The 22,310-nt window shown below is 46.7% G+C and overlaps 1 protein-coding gene across 2 annotated transcripts in view; it reads right to left on the minus strand.

Moving 5' to 3' along the window:
• LOC137525000 (sodium channel protein type 2 subunit alpha-like) overlaps positions 1-22,310 on the minus strand; it is a 173,866-nt gene that overhangs the window by 147,210 nt on the left and 4,346 nt on the right. The gene's annotated exons all lie outside the window — the stretch shown is intronic.

The raw sequence follows: 22,310 nt of genomic DNA on the forward strand, positions 1-22,310 counted from the left end.
TCAACGCAAGGAAAGCATCTAAGTCCCCTTTAAATGCAGGTATAGAATTTGCCATAACTACATCCTGTGGCAATGCAATCCACATCTTAATCACTCTTACTGTAAAGAACCCTTATCTAAATAAAGGGTTAAAACCTTTTTCCTTCATGCGCAGATCACACTGTTTGTTTTGTTCTTTACCACCATTCGTCACCAAGCTTTCTGGAGATTCTGCAACATGCCTTATGTGTTCTTTTATAATACTTACCAGTTTATAGTCTTTCATTACATTGCTTCTACGTATAAATCTCTTTGTTGTTGTTCATCAACCCTCCCGCCATACAATGCTGCTTCTTACAGTGCTCCTTAAAGAGAACCCGAGGCCGGGTTCTAGGAATGAAATCCAAATACAGAGGCTGGGTCTGCCTAAAGAGCCCAGCCTCTGTTGCTATTTAGATTCCCCCAAAGCCCCCCCTGCGCTCAGCGGGACCCCATAATTCACAGCCGCACTGTGTTTACCTCCTCCTGTCAGTGTCGGCTGCTCCCCCGCCTCCTGCATCGCTCCAGTCCCGCCCGCGTCCCTTCTCTCCAATCAGCGTGGAGGGAAGGGACGTGGGTGGGGACCGGAGCGATGCAGGAGGCGGGGGAGAGCGGAGACTGGCATTACAAAGGTAAACTCAGCCGCTGCTGACACGCTGCGTGTCGGCAGCACGGCTGTGAATTATGGGGTCTCACAGCACGCAGGGGGGGCTTTGGGGGAATCTAAATAGCAACAGAGGCTTGGCTCTTTAGGCAGACCCAGCCTCTCTATTGGGATTTCATTCCTAGAACCCCGCCTCGGGTTCACTTTAATGTAATGTAACACATTGCAGTGTGCATCCAAGGCTCAACATACAAGGTGTAACAAACTTATCTGGTGTGGTCTCTGGTGGCTGCTCTGATAGTGTTGAGCAGCTGGAGGAAGCTTCCTCTTTGGCAGTCGCATCCCTGGTTCCCCTTTAGATGTGTGTCAGCATGTTTGCATGCCCGGCTCCCCTGTAGATGTGGGTCAGCGTGTTGTTTCTGGCAGTCTCCCTAGGAGGACGCAAGCAGCTCAGAGCTGCCTTTATAGGTTAAGGAGGCGTGTCTGAGGTGTGTCAGCTGATTCTTGCAGTCAGCTGACACTTACTGAAGGGATGTTGCTGATTTTCTACGTTTAGTAACTTTGGTCAGCCAGGGAGGGTGGACACTGGTAAAAGGTGCATGATGTATGTGATTGAGCTGTGGTAGTCTGTAGCTGCTGAGTCTGGGTCAGTGAAGAATGATGTGCGGAGAGGTACCAGGGTATCAGAGACAGATTGCATATCTTGATTGTGGTAGTTTATAGTTTACGGTATATGAGAGGAGCAGAGACTATAGTAGGGATTAGCTTGTGAGCTCCTCTGAGGACAGTCAGTGACATGACTATGTACTCTGTAAAGTGCTGCAGATGATGTCCGTACATAATAATAATAATAATAATATGATAGTACATTAGACTATGACTATGGTAAGGACTAGATTATGACATGGCCAGCCTTTGACCTGAGCGTCCAGAGCGGTCGCTCAGGGCGCGGCTTCCAGGGGGCGCACGTGATTTCAACTGGCCCTAGCAGCATTTTTACCTGCTGGCTGTCGCTGCGGGCCCCGGGTCAGTTTGAGGCTGCTGCAAGTGGTAGCTCCGCCCCTGGTGCCGCTGGGGGTGATGGGGCCGAAGACTCCAGGAATCTGTTGCTGCCTCTTGCTGAGTCTGTGTGAGCTGTGCGTGCCAGCAGCCCCGCCCCTGTGCTGTGCACTAATCAGAGAGAGACCTGCTTGTCACTCCTGACCCCTGGCCATCTTCTGTCCCCAGCTACAAGCAGAAAAGTAAGATTCCACATCTGCCTCCTGGTTGGGGAAGTGGGGGGGAAGGGGGGGGGGGGGGCATGTGTATCTGCCTATATACACCAAAGGGGAGGGATCTACCTAAATACACTAAAGGGGATCTTGCAAATGGGCGTGTGTGTGTGTGTTCACGCACGCGCGAAGAGGATGAATGGGAGGGCACCGAAATCTGGTTACGCTTAGGGCGCTGTGAAACCTAAAGCCGGCCCTGGATTATGAGCTCCTCTTAGGACAGTCAGTGACATGACTATGTACTCTGTAATGTGCTGCAGAAGATGTCCTGTTCAGGAAAAAAGGAGTTCATACCGAAACATTTAAATATCAAATAGGGTCTCTTCACTGAGGTATAAGCTAGTGTTGGGCGAACATCTAGATGTTCGGGTTCGGGCCGAACAGGCCGAACATGGCCGCGATGTTCGGGTGTTCGACCCGAACTCCGAACATAATGGAAGTCAATGGGGACCCGAACTTTTGTGCTTTGTAAAGCCTCCTTACATGCTACATACCCCAAATTTACAGGGTATGTGCACCTTGGGAGTGGGTACAAGAGGAAAAAAAATTTAGCAAAAAGAGCTTATAGTTTTTGAGAAAATCGATTTTAAAGTTTCAAAGGGAAAACTGTCTTTTAAATGCGGGAAATGTCTGTTTTCTTTGCACAGGTAACATGCTTTTTGTCGGCATGCAGTCATAAATGTAATACATATAAGAGGTTCCAGGAAAAGGGACCGGTAACGCTAACCCAGCAGCAGCACACGTGATGGAACAGGAGGAGGGTGGCGCAGGAGGAGAAGGCCACGCTTTGAGACACAACAACCCAGGCCTTGCATGAGGACAAGAAGCGTGCGGATAGCATGCTTTGTACCACCATGCAGTCATAAATGTAATAAAGATAAGTGGTTCAATAAACAGGGACCACGCGGCAACGCTAACCCAGCAGCAGCACACGTGATGGAACAGGAGGAGGCGCAGGAGGAGAAGGCCACGCTTTGTGAGACACAACAACCCAGGCCTTGCATGAGGACAAAAAGCGTGCGGATAGCATGCTTTGTACCGCCATGTAGTCATAAATGTAATAAAGATAAGAGGTTCAATAAACAGGGACCACGCGGCAACGCTAACCCAGCAGCAGCAGCAGCAGCAGCACACGTGATGGAACAGGAGGAGGCGCAGGAGGAGAAGGCCACGCTTTGTGAGACACAACAACCCAGGCCTTGCATGAGGACAAAAAGCGTGCGGATAGCATGCTTTGTACCGCCATGTAGTCATAAATGTAATAAAGATAAGAGGTTCCATAAACAGGGACCGGCAACGGTAACCCAGCAGCAGCAGCAGCAGCACACGTGATGGAACAGGAGGAGGCGCAGGAGGAGAAGGCCACGCTTTGTGAGACACAACAACCCAGGCCTTGCATGAGGACAAAAAGCGTGCGGATAGCATGCTTTGTACCGCCATGTAGTCATAAATGTAATAAAGATAAGAGGTTCCATAAACAGGGACCGGCAACGGTAACCCAGCAGCAGCAGCAGCAGCAGCACACGTGATGGAACAGGAGGAGGCGCAGGAGGAGAAGGCCACGCTTTGTGAGACACAACAACCCAGGCCTTGCATGAGGACAAAAAGCGTGCGGATAGCATGCTTTGTACCGCCATGTAGTCATAAATGTAATAAAGATAAGAGGTTCCATAAACAGGGACCGGCAACGGTAACCCAGCAGCAGCAGCAGCAGCACACGTGATGGAACAGGAGGAGGCGCAGGAGGAGAAGGCCACGCTTTGTGAGACACAACAACCCAGGCCTTGCATGAGGACAAAAAGCGTGCGGATATAGCAGCAATGCTTTTTGCCGCCATGCAGTCATAAATGTAATACAGATGAGAGGTTCAATAAACAGGGACCGGAAACGCTAAACCATCCCAGATGTTCATCGGTCATGTTACTTGGTTGGGGTCCAGGAGTGTTGCGTAGTCGTTTCCAATCCAGGATTGATTCATTTTAATTTGAGTCAGACGGTCTGCATTTTCTGTGGAGAGGCGGATACGCCGATCTGTGATGATGCCTCCGGCAGCACTGAAACAGCGTTCCGACATAACGCTGGCTGCCGGGCAAGCCAGCACCTCTATTGCGTACATTGCCAGTTCGTGCCAGGTGTCTAGCTTCATGCCCGGTTTCAGGTCCAGCGGTGCCAGCCACAAATCCGTCTGTTCCTTTATTCCCCTCCAAATTTCCTCCCCTGTGTGCTGCTTATCCCCAAGGCAGATCAGCTTCAGCAACGCTTGCTGACGCATGCCAACAGCTGTGCTGCACTGCTTCCACGATCCTACTGCTGCTGGTGCTGGGTTAGCGTTTCCGGATGAGGTACAGCTTTGAGATGCGTTGGAGGAGAAGGAGTCAGAGAGGTAGGTGCTGCTGTTGTTATCCAGTGGGAGGGACGGCGGTGCAGCTGTTTGCGGCGTGGGCAACACCCGCGCCGTAGCAGGTGAGGAATCGCTGCCAGGCTCCACAAGGTTCACCCAGTGCGCGGTAAGGGAGATGTATCGACCCTGGCCGAACGCACTCGTCCAGGTGTCAGTGGTGAGGTGAACCTTGCAGGCAACGGCATTCTTCAAGCTTCGGGTTATTTAGCTGACCACGTGCTCATGCAACTCAGGCACTGCAGAGCGCGCAAAGTGGTAGCGGCTGGGAACCACGTAACGTGGGATGGCCACTGACATCATGCCCTTGAAGCTGTTTGTCTCCACCACTCGATATGGCAGCATTTCGCAGGCCAGAAGCTTGGCTATGCTGGCTGGCTGTTACTGCCACGGCCCGGGGGTCATTTGCTGGCAATTTCCTCTTGTGCTCAAACATCTCAGAGACAGACAACTCAACCGTAGCGCTGCACACCGAAGGGCTGTTGGTTGTTGTGTTTGATGAACACTGGGAGACCTCAAGAGCACTAGTCCGGAAAGTGACAGTGTCAGCATCGTCTGATGTTTGTGAATGTTGTGAACCACGCAATGGCTGGGCTACTGCTGCTGCTGAGGCGGGTCTGGTGGTGAGTCTGGTGAACCCAAGGGAGGCAGTGTTGCTGGTGGTACGGTGGTACCCTGTCCTGCCGCGTTTGCCCACAGAGTGGGATGTTTGGATAGAATGTGGCGGCTCATGCTGGTGGTGGAGAGGTTGTTAATACTTTTCCCCCTGCTCAGGCGGGTCTTGCACACCTTGCAAATCGCCATGGTAACATCCTCAGTGCAGTCTTCAAAGAAAGCCCAGACTTTAACTGGCTGAGGACTCGGACCTCGTGCGTGATGTGCTGGTGCTGCTTAACCCACTGCTGGACGCTTGAGAGGTCATCCAAGTAATTATCTGGTCCTGTTCTTTTGGATCTGTGAGGGTTGTTGTCCTGGACAACATGGGCAGTATTGAGTGGGTTTTCTTGGGTGCTCCCCTGTGGCCTGTACGTGAACCGTCAGGGGAAACACCTCTTCCCTTGCCCCTCCCTCTTTCACCGGATTTCTTCCTCATTTCACTTATCCTTAAAGTACACGCTGACTGGCAGCAGTACAGTGGCAGTACAGAAATGCTATACAGTGGTGGGTGAGCGGTGTACCACTATTGTCAGCAGTGACACAGAGCACAATGCTATACAGTGGCGGGTGAGCGGTGTACTACTGTTCCCAGCAGACACAGAGTGGAAGTAAACACAATGCTATATAGTGTGGCTGAGCCGTGTACACAGAGTGGCATTAAACACAATGCTATATAGTCTGCTATATAGTCACCCCGAACAGGGTGATGTTCTGCAGAACCCGAACAGTGGCAAACACTGTTCGCCCAACACTACTGGGAGGGATCGCAGATTTTAGTACCTAAACACACGATACAACATGTTTTCCGGGGTCGGACTCTGAGGCACATACAGATGGTCCCGATCATCATCCTCATCATACAACTCTTCTCCTGAGTCTGACCCACCCACCACCTCTGCCACCCCAACATCCCCAGACACAGACCCCTCATCGTCCTCAACATTAACTTGGGATGCTGGCCTGAGCCAGACCTCCTCCTCCACATCAGGCCCCATCATCTCCTCAATGGCAGCCCTCATTAATCGCTCTGGCGACGGACTGATGGACACAACGTTCTCCTCCGGGGAGGGCTGCTGCTGACCACTGGCTGCTGGGGTGGATGTTATAGCTTGCGTGGGGCGTTGGCTGTTGCTGTTGTTGGGAGTGCTGCTCACAGCGGAGGTCTCTGGGGAACTCATGTTGAGCTCATATAGTGGTTGACGGTGAGTGGAGTATTACTGATCCCAGCAATATACACACTGACTGGCAGAGTACGCAATGCTATATAGTGTGGCTGAGCGGTGTACACAGAGTGGCAGTAAACACAATGCTATATAGTCTGGCTGAGCGAGCGGTGTACTACTGTTCCCAGCAGAATCAGAGTGGCAGTAAACAATGGTATATAGTCTGGCTGAGCGGTGTACACAGAGTGTCAGTAAACAATGGTATATAGTCTGGCTGAGCGAGCGGTGTACTACTGTTCCCAGCAGAATCAGAGTGGCAGTAAACAATGGTATATAGTCTGGCTGAGCGGTGTACACAGAGTGTCAGTAAACAATGGTATATAGTCTGGCTGAGCGGTGTACACACAATGCTATATAGTCTGCTATATAGTGTCAGTAAACAATGGTATATAGTCTGGCTGAGCGAGCGGTGTACTACTGTTCCCAGCAGAATCAGAGTGGCAGTAAACAATGGTATATAGTCTGGCTGAGCGGTGTACACAGAGTGTCAGTAAACAATGGTATATAGTCTGGCTGAGCGGTGTACACACAATGCTATATAGTCTGCTATATAGTGTCAGTAAACAATGGTATATAGTCTGGCTGAGCGAGCGGTGTACTACTGTTCCCAGCAGAATCAGAGTGGCAGTAAACAATGGTATATAGTCTGGCTGAGCGAGCGGTGTACTACTGTTCCCAGCAGAATCAGAGTGGCAGTAAACAATGGTATATAGTCTGGCTGAGCGGTGTACACAGAGTGTCAGTAAACAATGGTATATAGTCTGGCTGAGCGGTGTACACACAATGCTATATAGTCTGCTATATAGTGTCAGTAAACAATGGTATATAGTCTGGCTGAGCGAGCGGTGTACTACTGTTCCCAGCAGAATCAGAGTGGCAGTAAACAATGGTATATAGTCTGGCTGAGCGAGCGGTGTACTACTGTTCCCAGCAGAATCAGAGTGGCAGTAAACAATGGTATATAGTCTGGCTGAGCGGTGTACACAGAGTGTCAGTAAACAATGGTATATAGTCTGGCTGAGCGGTGTACACACAATGCTATATAGTCTGCTATATAGTGTCAGTAAACAATGGTATATAGTCTGGCTGAGCGAGCGGTGTACTACTGTTCCCAGCAGAATCAGAGTGGCAGTAAACAATGGTATATAGTCTGGCTGAGCGGTGTACACAGAGTGTCAGTAAACAATGGTATATAGTCTGGCTGAGCGGTGTACACACAATGCTATATAGTCTGCTATATAGTGTCAGTAAACAATGGTATATAGTCTGGCTGAGCGAGCGGTGTACTACTGTTCCCAGCAGAATCAGAGTGGCAGTAAACAATGGTATATAGTCTGGCTGAGCGGTGTACACAGAGTGTCAGTAAACAATGGTATATAGTCTGGCTGAGCGGTGTACACACAATGCTATATAGTCTGCTATATAGTGTCAGTAAACAATGCTATATAGTGTGGCTGAACGAGCGGTGTACTACTGTTCCCAGCAGACACAGAACAGTACACAGAATGCTATATAGTGTGGCTGAACGAGCGGTGTACTACTGTTCCCAGCAGACACAGAACAGTACACAGAATGCTATATAGTGTGGCTGAACGAGCGGTGTACCACTGTTCCCAGCAGACACAGAACAGTACACAGAATGCTATATAGTGTGGCTGAACGAGCGGTGTACTACTGTTCCCAGCAGACACAGAACAGTACACAGAATGCTATATAGTGTGGCTGAACGAGCGGTGTACTACTGTTCCCAGCAGACACAGAACAGTACACAGAATGCTATATAGTGTGGCTGAACGAGCGGTGTACTACTGTTCCCAGCAGACACAGAACAGTACACAGAATGCTATATAGTGTGGCTGAACGAGCGGTGTACCACTGTTCCCAGCAGACACAGAACAGTACACAGAATGCTATATAGTGTGGCTGAACGAGCGGTGTACTACTGTTCCCAGCAGACACAGAACAGTACACAGAATGCTATATAGTGTGGCTGAACGAGCGGTGTACTACTGTTCCCAGCAGACACAGAACAGTACACAGAATGCTATATAGTGTGGCTGAACGAGCGGTGTACCACTGTTCCCAGCAGACACAGAACAGTACACAGAATGCTATATAGTGTGGCTGAACGAGCGGTGTACTACTGTTCCCAGCAGACACAGAACAGTACACAGAATGCTATATAGTGTGGCTGAACGAGCGGTGTACTACTGTTCCCAGCAGACACAGAACAGTACACAGAATGCTATATAGTGTGGCTGAACGAGCGGTGTACTACTGTTCCCAGCAGCGACACACAATGACTGGGGGGGACCCTGGCTAGCGTGGCTGGAGCGCGAACTACCCTGCCTGCCTACCCAAAGCTAAACCCACAGACAAATGGCGGAGATATGACGTGGTTCGGGTATTTATTTACCCGAACCACGTGACAGTTCGGCCAATCAGAGCGCGTTCGGGTCCGAACCACGTGACCCGTTCGGCCAATCACAGCGCTAGCCGAACGTTCGGGGAACGTTCGGCCATGCGCTCTTAGTTCGGCCATATGGCCGAACGGTTTGGCCGAGCACCGTCAGGTGTTCGGCCGAACTCGAACATCACCCGAACAGGGTGATGTTCTGCAGAACCCGAACAGTGGCGAACACTGTTCGCCCAACACTAGTATAAGCCGACATGTGGACAAAAAACAGTTCTGACAACAAATCAGACAGATCTAACCAGCCTCCTTTTAGTTAGTTAGATCCTGCTCTTTTGACAGTTTGTGTTTCTCTCATCTGTATACTCTGACCCAGTTGTATCTGCAACGAATGACAGCGATGCAATCTTTCCTCCATTATCTGCATTCTCTTTCTGCTTTGTCTGTCAAGTTAATCTTTGTCTTTCCTCTTAAAGCGGATCCGGGATGAAAAACTAACTATAACAAGTAACTTGTCTATATATCTTATCTAAAGTTTAGATAGTTTACACAGCATATCTAGCTGCAAAACTTTAAAAAGTGTATGATTATTTATTCCTGTGATACAATGAGGGCAGCCATGTTCTTTTTGACATACTGTCACAGGCTAAAGCCTTGTACACACGCTTGATTTCCTGGAACGACGGGTCCGTCAGACCCTCCCGCTGGGCGGGCATTCCAGCCACAGTACAGCGTGTGTACAGTCTGTCTCCCGGCAGGAGGATCTGACGGACCCGTCGTTCCAGGAAATCAAGCGTGTGTACGAGCCTTAAGGGCTGGAGATGCTATCAGCTTTCTTCAGTCCCCTCTCCTTCTCCCTCCTCCCCTCTGCCTTTGAAATCAATGGCTAGTAACACCTCCCCCTCCTCCTGCCCAGACTGAGCTCCTGTAAGCCCTTGCTACTGTCTGAAAATGCCTTGGCACTCTGAAAACTGTGGGCGAGGCTTGTTTAGTTTATAGGGAATTAAAGTATTAAAACAAAAACAAAAAACTATTTGGCTTGAGGAATGCCCTATAAACTATATGTAAGGAACACAATTATGCAATGAGTAAAAGTTCATCTCGGATCAACTTTAAAATGGACCTGATCTCTTGCAAAGGACAGACGGGAAACATAGAGATATATACCATATGTATTTACTGAGTTAAGCCTGTCTAATTCCCCCTCATCTGTGTCTAATCCCAAATTGTAAATTGATCTCCTCCCTGTGTCAGCTGACTGCCAGATAAGATTATTTGAAATCACAGGATGTTAACAATATGTAGAAACAGCTCAGGATTTCTCTCAGCTGTAACAAAGAAATGTTTTTTGTTTAAAGGTTGTTATGCTGTTGTGTATCTTTTAGAGCAGAGAGGAAGTTCTGGGTTCATGTCCGCTTTAATGATGATTCTTTCACACACTTTTCACAGCTTATTCACCGTTTTCCTATTCAGTCTTTCTCTATATGTCTGATATATATTCTCACTCCGGCTGTATTTGACTCAGCTGACCTCTCTTTGTGAAATGCCTCCATACCAGGGGCATAACTAGACTTCATAGGGCCCCCCCCCCCCCCCCCTGCAAAAATGATTGCATGGGGCCCCCTTAGTCCTCGGCGTGCTCTGGAAGCAGGAAAAGCGCTACTCTGCGTGGTGGGAGGAGGTGGCGGGGACAGTTTTTGTGAGCGAAAGGGAATTTTTTTACTAACTTGCAGCACTTGCAGTTGTGGAGAGGGAGGAGGAGCACCCCCATGCCTTTGGCCCCCCTGCGATAGCAGGGGTTGCAGGGGTGATTGTTACGCCCATGCTCCATACACTGTCTCTGCCATTTCTTATCTTTTCTTCCTCTGTCAGAGCTATTCCCTTCTGTCTCTCCTCACAGACTCAGTGTCATCTTGCTCATGAGCTCCTTCTACCTCACAGCCCAGCATCTCCCTCCGGCCAGCACTCATTGGCTTTTCAACTGAAATTCTGTGCGCTGCTCTCCTGTGATCAGCTGAGAGTTGTGCTGTCTGTTAAAGGGGTTATTTCGCAAAAAAAGTAGGAAGTTAAAAAATGTGACAGATGACAGGTTTTGGGTCAGTCCATAAGGGGGATTCTCAGGGCTTTCTTTGTTTTCAACAGCATTTCCTGAACAACAGTTGCAAAATCTAACTGACATAATAGTGTGCAAGTGATTAGGGAGGCTGGCTGGTATCTTGCTATTTTGGCAGTTAAACTGCTGTTCAGGAAATGCTGTTGAAAACAAAGAAAGCCCTGAGAATCCCCCTTAAAAAGATGGACTGGCCCAAAACCTGTCATATGTCACATTTTTTAACTGCCTAATTTTTTCGCGAAAGAACCCCTTTAAGTGTACACATGAGTCATGTGACTTCTTATCATGCTGCTTCCCTGAAGTCTGCTGGCCATCTTGGGTCCTGGTCTGACCACATTTCCCATGCCAGCTGCATTTGTCATGCTGCGATTGCTGGGCGGGGCCAAAATCCTCTCCTCCACCTCCATCCAGCAATAAACTGTATGCCTTCTGTAGTGATACACTGCATGATCCTGGGGACACCAGTGTCTGTGTGTGCACCACACACAGAGTGCAGCATCGGGACTTTGGGGTGGGGCCCACCGGGGGTTTCCTCGTTCCCCTGTAGGCCCAGAGCGGCCCGGTTGTACCCCATACCCTCAATAAACTTTCCCTTCCGTAGTTAAGTAGCTAACACCCTCAAACGGCAGGGTGGGGACAGAAGAAGCGGAGCACCGTAAGGACCATTTACTGATCAGTAATTTGGTTGATGAGGGGCAGCCTGGTCCCAGTACAACAGGAAATGTGGGCAGTGATCAGGGGAAAGCCAAGAGAGGAGAGCAATAGCAGGTAACATTTAAGATCACCAAAGCCCAGTGGTCACCTCCTTGTATGGTGTCACTAGACAACCTCTACATTTAAAACATATTGCAAAAATCTACGCAAAATTTCATAATTAGCACATTACGATCATCACTAAAGACTGTAGCCTATGGCACCATAAAGCCCAATCAGTTTGGTCTGCCCCTGGAGGTTATCAAGTATTTCCGAGTCCTGTGATTTGCCTAAAATGTATGATTTTAGGCCAATCACTACACTTGAATTGCGGAAATACTTGGCAGTACTGGACCAATCAGAAGATATGACAGTTTACTGTAGAACTCTGAATATCACTGAAATTTTAGACTAATGACAACAGCTTTGTGCACCAACCACACAGCTTTGCGCACTAGCTCTGCCTCTGCTCCGGTCAATCTCCACCTTGAACAGCAGTACAGAGGAGTAGGGGCAGCGCTATGCTTAGAGGCAAAGGGTGGCTACTGGCTCCCCCATCTCCTCCCTGAAAACCTCACATGGGAAAGGATGGGATAAGGTGAAAAGATTGGACCATGCATAGACTTCAGTTCAACCAAGCAGCGTATTGGTTAATATATAAGATAATAAGACAGCATTGTAAATCCAGCTAGCCAGTAATGAAAATGTCAAATTGCAGTAATGGTTTATCCATAATGCACAAGGCTTTGTGTATTGCAATTCACCCAAAAAATATATGAAAAATACACATGAAATATGCACATGAAAAGCAAAACACTCGCCTCATCTGGGGCATTAAAGCAACAAACACGTCTTACTTATCTCTTGTACAATAATGTGCCTTCTTCAGTAAAGGAAACAGGGCAATTAGCTGGAGTTTTGCACTCAAATAATATCTGCTAATTGAGATTTTAATGGAATTTCTTACACTTGTTATCCATTCCAGACTTTAATTCTCTACATTTACCATGCTGGAATGTCTCCAGTAAGCACTTCCTCCTGGCCCCTGGTTGGACAAACAGTAAGTGAGGTTATTGTTCTGCTCTGCTCTGAAAACCAAAAGCGTTACCTAGTTTCACATGAAAGCGAATGGGCAGTTTCTCCACTTCACAAGGCATTGAAGTAAAAGATAAAATGTAAAAAACAAACAGACAAACAAAAAAAATCTAGACCTACTGTACTGCTAGAGTTCTACCTGGGACAATTGCAAACATTTATCCTGGTCTAAATGGGAATGCAGCTTGCCTATCCAACTCTCTATGCTCCCTCAGCTATAACCAGCCTGGCTCCATGCATGAAGCATAGAGAGGTGGATAAATGGGCTGGATGGGAATGCAGCTTGTCTATCCAACTCTCTATGCTCCTTCTGCTGTAACCAGCCTGGCTCCATGCATGAAGCATAGAGAGGTGGATAAATGGGCTGGATGGGAATGCAGCTTGTCTATCCAACTCTCCCAGCTATAACCAGTCCAACTTCAGGCATGTAGCATAGAAAGCAGGATGAATGAGCTGGATGGGTAGGCAGCTTGTCTATCCAACTCTCTATGCCCCCTCTGCTATAACCAGCCTGGTTCCATGCATGTAGAATAGAGTTGGATGGGTGAGCTGGATGGGAATGCAGCTTGCCCATCACACTCTCTATGCTCCCTCTGCTCTAACTAGCCTGGCTCCATGTATGTAGCATAGAGAGGTGGGTGAATGGGCTGGATGGGAATGCAGCTTGCTTATCCAACTCTCTATGGCATACAGGAAATAAAGGCGACTGTAAAAAGGGCGCAGGGGATTGCTGATTGCAGAATATCGCTACAATCAGCGTAGTGGGTAAAACTAAGAACCCCCTGGTGGTGCCCCTGGTGGTACTTAACCCTAAGACCCCCCCCCCCCTGGGGGAGCCTAACCCTAAGACTCCCCCCTGGTGGTGTTTACCCTTAGACTCCCCCCCCCCAGTAGTGTGTAACACTAAGACCCCCCCACCTCACAGTACCTATCCCTACTTTAATAAGCGCCCCAGAGTTAGAAAAAAGGTCAATAGTTCATGTACTTTACATTTCTCTGCTCTCAGAAGTTGTATTCTGCCAGAAAAAATGTTTATGGCTGTAATTAGCTTATCAGTGGTGTTTACTATAATTCCCAACAAGGTACAGACAAGACAGAAGCTGTCACTTCCATCCCATGCCTAAAAATTAACTCTTTCATGCAGCAAAATAAAGCAAGTAAAAGAGCCTGGTTATGTATATGGTTTGCACTGCACATACACATGTTTATCTCATCATGTCACTTCGCCTCGGGTGCACTTCACGTCTCTGTAGGCAGCATTGCAATTACAACTCTGCAGAAGCTGCTCACTATGTAATAGAAAATGTAACCATCCATAACTACAGTACCCTCCCCAGTGTGTTTGTTTTTTAAAGCCACATACACACATCAGCCCAACCTGCTGGAGGCTGGATAGTGTAATGGTTAAGGGCTCTTCCTCTGACACAGGAAACCAGAGTTTGAATCTTGGCTCTGCCTGTTCAGTAAGCCAGCACCTATTCAGTAGGACACCTTAGGCAAGTCTCCCTAACACTGCTACTGCCTATAGAGCGCGTCCTAGTGGCTGCAGCTCTGGCGCTTTGAGTCCGCAGGAGAAAAGCACGATAAAAGTGTTTGTCTTTGTAATAAGACTCTATTTCTAACTTGTTTTTATTTAACCTTTTTGTAAACATACATCAAAGCAAACCTGATTTGAAAATTATAAGTCAAAATAAACATACACACGTCATACTTGCCTCCCGTCGAGTCTACTCATCAATCTCTTTCCCCTCTCCTGCGTCCTGTTTGCCCACTGTGATCAATGGAATTCTCCGTCCTTCATTTTGAAAATGTTTATTACCCCATAACAGCTTCCTGGTCAGCTCAATGTTAAACTGTAACATCGCCCACTTGAGCCATAGAGAAATATGGACATTACCTTGTTCATCACCAGTTGTCTTTAGTTATAGCTGATAGCAACTGATATATAACTGGCAGAAACTGAAATATTTCAGTTCTGACAAAATCTTGTTAGAACTGGAAGGGATCGTCGTTAGAAGAAAATGGTGAGCTTCTGTGAGGAACTGATGGCGAGCTAAGTATGTAATATTCATTTGAAGGTAAATTATGTTTATTTTAAATAATTTTACTCGGTTCAGGTTTACTATAAAGAGAACCTGAATTGAAAATAAAAAATAAAAATAACCATACACAAGTCATACTTACCTCCCGTGTAGTCTCCTCTTCAATCTCTTTCTCCTCTCCTGCCTCCTGTTTGTTCACTGTGATCAATGGAATTCTCCATCCTCCATTTTAAAATTGCCATTACTCCATAACAGCTTCCTGGTCAGCACACTGTTAAACTGTAATATGAACTGCTTGAGCTATAGGGAAACATGGACATTACCTTGCACATTCAGTTGTAACTGACTGATATATAACTGACAGGAACTGGTATATTTCAGTTCTGACAAAATACTGTAAGAGGAAAATGGCGAGCTTCTGAGAGGAACTGACGGTGAGGTTAGTATGTAATATTAATTTGCAGCTACGTCATGTGTTTATTTTAAATAATTTTACTTGCTTCAGGTTCCCTTTAAGTATGTTATTTGTATAATGTTGTCCCCGTGCATTTCCCATGAAAATGAGTGTATCAATGGTAAATGCTTTGATACACACAACGCGGGGAGGAATAGGACATAGTTAATTGCTGAGCAGCAGTACGGAGGGGTGCATAGGGTCAGCTCTATGCTCAGAGGCAAAGAATGGCTGTTTGTTCCCCCAGAACCTCCCTGACACCCTCACATGGGAAATGATGAGAGGGGGGAAAAGATTGGACCATGCATTGATGTCTGTTCAGTTAAGTCAAGCACCACCTGTCAATCACTGATAAATCCATTGATCCTCACAAAGCAGGGAGGAATGTGACAGAAATTGTTGATGAGACTCTTCTAAATTACATCTATAGTGCTGGCCACAAAGAGAGAGCCTCTGTGCAGCAGAATAGAGTAGCTATGTGTTGTAGAGTCAGATCTATGCTCAGAGGCAAAAACTGGCTGTTGGCTCCCCATCTCCTCCCTGGCAACCTCATATGAGAAACAATGGGATGGGGGGAAAGATTGTACCATACATTAACTTCTGTACAGTTAAAGCGGATCCGAGATGAAAAACTAACTATAACAAGTAACTTGTCTATATAAGTTACCTAAAGTTTAGATAGTTTACACAGCAAATCTAGCTGCAAACAGCTTTAACAGCATATGATTGATTATTCCTGTGATACAATGACAGCAGCCATGTTGTTTTTAAACATTACACAGACGCAGGCTTATCTGCATCTTGAGCAGAAAAACCTAATCACCCTCCTCCTCCTCCCTCCTCCTCTCTGCCTCTGAAATCTCTGGCTAGTAATACCTCCCCCTCCTCCTGCCCATACTGAGCTCCCATGAGCCCTTGCTACTGTCTGAAAGTGCCTTGGCTCTCTGAAAACCTGTGGGCATGGCTTGTGTAGTTTATTGGGAATTAGAGTATTAAAATAAAAACAAAAAAGTATTTGGCTTGAGGAATGCCCTATAAACAATAGGAGAGAAACATAATTATGCAATGAGTGAAAGTTCATCTCGGATTCACTTTAAGTCAGGCAGCATCTGACACTGACACAAGAAGACAGCATTGCAAACCCAGCTAGCCAGACAGGAAACAAATAATTGATAACGCAAAAAATGGTTTATGTGTAACAAGGCTTTGTGTATTGCAATGTATCAAATAATCCACATAATACGCATTAAAAAAGAAAAAAAAAAAACACTAGACTTTAAAGTGATCCTGAGACGAACCAGAGATGAACATTGATAAAAGATTTATACATACCTGGTGCTTCCCCAGCCCCCTTCGCACCGATCGCTCTTACGCCGTCTTCCCCTACCTCCTCGTTGTCCCATTACAAGCCCCATAAGTTGGACCAGTTGGGGGCGCACTGCCCATGCACAGCTCGGCCGCGTGCCCCGCCCTGCACCTGCGCAGTGTTACTGCGGAGTACAGAGCCGCCCATCTTTAGGAGCACTCGGGCTCCCGAAGACTTCTGACGCCTCTTGCGGTGGGAGATTTAAATGGAGGACCCTGTGGGGGAGGTGCAGTATGCTCCCAGCGGGAGCAAGAGGGTGGGGGGCGTGGGCAGCCACACTGCGCATACGCCGACTGACCCCGACTGGCTAAACTTACAAGGCTTGTAACAGAACAATGAGGAGGCGGAGGAAGACAGCGTGGGAGAGATCGGTGTGGAGGGGGCTGGAGGAAGCCCCAGGTATATAGAAATCTTTTATTAATGTTCGTCTCTGGTACACTTTAAGGCAACAGACACACCCTACTTGTGTCTTGAACAAACACAATAAAGTAATTTCACTGCTTTACTTCAGTAAAGCAAACAGAACAATTAGCTGGAGTTCTGCACTTAAGTGACATCTGCTAATTGAGATGCATTTCTTGCAGTAGCTGTTCTGATTCACTACTCTTACAATGCTGGAATATCTGCAGTAAACACTTCCTTCTGACCTGCGGTAGAACAAACAGTAAGTGAGATCATTGCTCAGCTCAGACTCCAAAGAGCAAAGACATTACCTAGTTTGCCTTTCCGTGAATGGACAGTTTCCCCACTTCACAAGAAATTGGAATAGAAACTATTTAGGGCTGTACTTAGCGCTAGGCACACTTGGCATGAGCCTAGAGGCACGTGTGTGCTGAGAGGTGGTTGTCACAGGTTAACTGAAGTGAAAATAATAAAAAAAAAAAACATATACTTACCTAAGGAGAGGGAAGGCTCTGAGTCCTACAGAGCCTTCCTCTCCTCATCTCGGTGTTACTGCCCTGGCTCCCCCGTTAGCAGTCTCCGACCGATTGGTTGGAGACTGCTCTCTTCTGCTCCGGGTGTGCTTCGGAAGTTCTCCCGAAGACAGGCCACTCCATACTGCACATGAGCGAGCGCCCCTGCTCGCACGTGCGCAGTACAGAGCCGCCCATCTTTAGGAGAACTCGGGCTCCCTAAGACTTCTGACACCTCGCGGTGGGAGATTTAAACGGAGGACCTTGTGGGGGAATGAGAGGATGAAGAGAGGAATGGGAAGGCTCTGTAGGACCCAGAGCCTTCCCTATACTTAGGTAAGTATCTTTTTTTGTTTGTTTAATTTTTGCTTCAGATTTACTTTAATGAGTTAATGAACCTGTGCACTCCATCCTAGAGCAGTGCTGATGCTACTATCCCCTCCTCCCTGGAACACAGGGAGCTAGATGGGTGGGTTGGATGGGAATGCCCATCCAGCCCACCCATCCAGCTCTCTCTCTGCTGCATGGACAAGCTGGATGGGACTGTTTGATCAGGGCTGTGACGTAAGTGCGGCTTCAGGATGGTGGACATCACAGCATGTCTAGAATTGAGCTGTCACAAAACTTTGTAACCCATGTCTCTGCAAAATTTCAATAGCAAATTCCTTACATGACAACTTAAATCTAATTTGAATAAGTCCAACTGAACCCTCAGCTTGCAGCCCAGAAATAATACTACTGATGCACAGCTGGCCAGAGCATGAAATGAATTGTAAATGGATAAAGCAGTCGTGACATTTTCCATGGAGCGATGGAGCTAAAAGCCCGATTTGAATAAATCTTTCAAGCAAACCATTAGTAGCTGAGTGCTTTGGTTCAAAGCTGCATTCTTAATTTCAGAATGTACATCCACAACAACTAAGAACATTAACTCCAGTAGTGACCCAAAGTCAATGGCATCCATTCCCACTTATTCCAACAGTAGATGGCCACTCCCATAGATGGACTGAATCTGGTAGATTTGTAGTGTGCATATTAACATCCAATTTTGATTGGGCAGTCACTGACCAGTTTTACCACCTCCATGTAGTATGAGGGCAAACCGTTTTAGAATACTATGAACAGATTGCCGGTAAGCTCTCATACTACATGGAAGTGCTCAAATTGGCTAATCATTAGGCAGGGTTCACACTTATGCTGGGCATACACGGTAAGTTTGTTTCCTTATCAATCGAGCCGCTGATGGCTCGATTGATAATATCCGACAGGTCCGATGACCCGCCGGATAGATTCCCCGTTCAATCCCCGCGGGCGGACAATAGCGGGGAATCGAGCGGCTGATAAGGCATGCCCGCGGGGAAGAGCGGTAATCGATCCGTGCGCACGCGAGGATGAGCTGTGACGTGCCAGCATCGAGCCGCTTGCTCAATACCGGCGCATAAACTTACTGTGTATGCCCAGCATTAAAGAGACTCTGAAGTCTCAAAAAAACATGTTTTTACTTAACTAAATTTATAAGTACTAATGCCCTACCTAAAACGCTGCATCCCCGCGGCTGAAATCGCTATTAAACCTGTCCAAATCCCAGTGCAAAAATCCACGACTTTTTTGGTCATGGATTTAGCTGCTGGGGGAGGCCCTTGTGGCTGAAATCCTTATTAATCCCCCTGAAATCCCTGGGCGGAGATTTACGCAGCGCTTCCTGTAGAGGCAGAGCTTTGGGCTTTAGCTCTGCCTCCATTCTCGTCATCAGCGCTAATCACCGCCTCTCCCCCGCCCCTCTCAGTGAAAGATGACAGAGAGGGGCGGGAGGAGGCAGCGATCAGCGCCGATTGATAGGAGTAGAGGCAGAGCTAAAGCCCAAAGCTCTGCCTCTACAGGAAGCGCTGCGCAAATCTCCCCCCAGGGATTTCGGGGGGTTTAATAGTGATTTTAGCCACGGGGATGCAGCGTTTTAGGTAGGGCATTAGTGCTTATCAAGTTACTTAAGTAAAAACATGTTTTTTTTTGAGACTTTAGAGTCTCTTTAACAGGTTTGCACACATTTTCCCCTGCATGCAAGGTCACATTACACTCTTTGTAATTCAATGGGTTCATTCACATCTAAAGCAATTCCTGCAAGTGTGAAAACGTACAGCAATGCAGCATTTTTCCACCACACCTTGTGCGTTATCTTGGCTAAAATCATGAGGTCAAGCCTTGTGTGTTGTAACGGAGAGAAACATGTGATGCATGCAAAAATACATACATCGTTTCCATGCATACAAGTGCAAAACCTTCATATTAGCGAAAACTTTGTACCATAAAGACCATAAATATATTGATTATATTTTTGTGCGCCTTACACAAGACTTAAAGAAAATCTGTAGGGAGAAAAAGTGCCCATGGGGGGAACTAACCTTGGGAGGGGAAAGCCTCTGGATCCTAATGAGGCTTCCTCTGTCTCCCTCCAACAGCCCAAACCGGCGTTGGCAGCCTGGAGCAGAAGCTGGCAATAATATTTACTTTTTCCTACTGGACTGGTCCAGGTGCAGTATTGGCTCTCCGCTCGGGCTCCAGTGGAAGATTTCAAGTCTGATCGGGTCCACTGTATTGCACAGGCACAGACAGCTTGAGCCTGCACAGTAGAGCGGACCCGATCAGGGTGGGCTATTTCCGCCAGAGCCCAAGTGGGGAGCCGCTAGTGCACATGCGCGCATGCCGACAAGCGCCCAACAAGGAGATCTTCAGGTGTCCCAGCCCTGGATCCTCTGTGCTTCAGGACAGGGGAAGCCTCTTATAATTCAGAGGCTTCCCCATCTCAAGGTATGTACTCCCAAGGGGTACAATTTAAAGGACAACTATTGATAAAAAGCAACTTTTATTTTAATACTCTGTATTAGGGTTCACTTTATCACAAGTGCTAGGGTCACGCTATTTATTCCCACAGTTCTCTCTATCTGCTTTAAAATCATCCATCACTCCTCAACTCACAAATATTCTTCATTGTGTTCTCCTCACAGCATGCAAGAGAGTCTGAGGAAAACAAGCTAATCAGAAGAGGTAACAGGGAGCTAGATGTGCTGTAATATTGCTGTAATATAACTAGCAGTCGGAGACACGTGTACACCACTCTTGACTGACTACACTTCTGGCTCTGCAGCATGACACTTTCAAAGCTCTTGCTATTCTGTGCTAAGCCTGCTGGGGGTCAGATAAGTGAGATAACCAGTCAGAGAAGTGAAGACAATAAATACACATTGCTGCACATGGTCCAGTCCTGCAGAGCCCAACATCTTTTGTATCTTCAGGCTTGGGGATGATTTTACAGCACAGAGGCAGCGCGGTGTGAGGAAAGACATTGTTCATAGAACTTGTGGTAATGTGTGCCATAACATACAGTATTTAAAAAAAAAAAAGTTGCTTTAAAGTGAACTTCCGGACTAAAAATCTACACAGCAGCACTGAAAAGGCTTGGTGTTTCTTTAACAGTTTCACAGCATCAGAACTTTGTTTTTCTTACCAAAGCATCATATTTAGCTGCATTTTTAGCTAAGCTCTGTCCCATCAAAGAAAACTGCCCGGGCTTTTTTTCCCTGCTGCTGTGCAAAGCATGATGGAATTTCCTATGTTGTTATTCATGTTGCCTAGCAACTGGGAGGGGTGATCAGCACACAGGACAGTTGGAACTGTGTCTCATGCTCCCTGTCACCTCCTTTCAAACAAAAAGATGGCTGCCCGCGTGAAATCAAACATCTGCCTGTTCTTTTAAAACAGGGTGGGTAAGAGATTATAATCCCTATCTATTTGAATTAATATATCTAATGTAGCTTAGTAACAGTATGTTTGTTTAGGCTTAAGCTCCTCTTTAATCGATAGTTGTCCTTTAACCACTTTATGACATGCCTACTTATTAAAACGTCCTGTATGAGCCTGTTAAGGGCTCCAGGACGTTTTAATAAGTTGCTCGCTCCCACTGCCACTCTGCACGTGTGCGCTCCCCCCCCCCCCCCACCGCCGTTAACCATCAGGACACCGCAATCTGTAATTGGGGAAGAGGACCGAGCAGTCCTCTACACAAGTGCAATGCCTGGAATGAAATAAATGGACTTTACCCCAACAGCGGCCACATCCATTCACAAAACAGGAAACAGTCATAGTTTAGTAAAATGTAAAAAAATAACAGTGAACACTTCCTAAAAAATAGGAGAGTGTTCACTAGCACCATCTAGTGGCCAAAAAGTAAAATTACACATATAGGCAAATACATACACATACACCTATTGCATTTTAATACAATTAATAACTTACACTTCCAAAGCCCAGCCCCCCCCCCAAAAAAAAAAAACAATAATTTTCTTTATTTCAATCTATATAATGTACATTTTATGAGGGAATATTACTATCACTTTACTACATAGGGGCTTGTATTTATGGACAGGACAAAAAAAAAAACAACACAGAAGAATAACACCTGTATTTGCAAATAATATATTGTCGCAATACATTGTGATAGGGACATAATTTAAATGGTTTAATAATCGGGACAACTGGGCAAATACAATGTGTGGGTTTTATCCACAGGAGGACGTTTTATTTTAAAACTATAATGGCCGACTGAGAAATAATTATTTTTTTCAATTATTTTCTTATTTTCTCCATTAAAATGCATTTAGGATAAAAAAAATTCTTAGCAAAGTGTACTACCCACAGAAAGCCTAATTGGTGCCAAAAAAACAAGGTATAGATTATTTTGTTGTTATAAGTAGTAATAAAGTTATTGGCAAACAAAAAGGAGGAGCACTGGCAGGTGAAAATTGCTCTGGTCCGTTAGGGTAAAAACCCCAATGGGGTGAAGTGGTTAATGCTCTATTGTTTCTTTGTCTATAAGAGGATTGCACTAAAGAACTTGGTTATGTGATGATTTGCTCAGCTGCCTGTGCAGGCAGGCAGCTTTTTGACCATTGTTTACGTTTGCATGCTGCAGGACTCTGGAAAGAAGAGCTTCTGTCAGTTTTGCAGCTTGTGCTTGCAGAGGAATTTGCATTCGTTGTTATGAAAATTGCCTGG

This window comes from Hyperolius riggenbachi, chromosome 7 (genome assembly GCF_040937935.1).
Source record: "Hyperolius riggenbachi isolate aHypRig1 chromosome 7, aHypRig1.pri, whole genome shotgun sequence".
Classification (NCBI taxonomy): Eukaryota; Metazoa; Chordata; class Amphibia; order Anura; family Hyperoliidae; genus Hyperolius; species Hyperolius riggenbachi.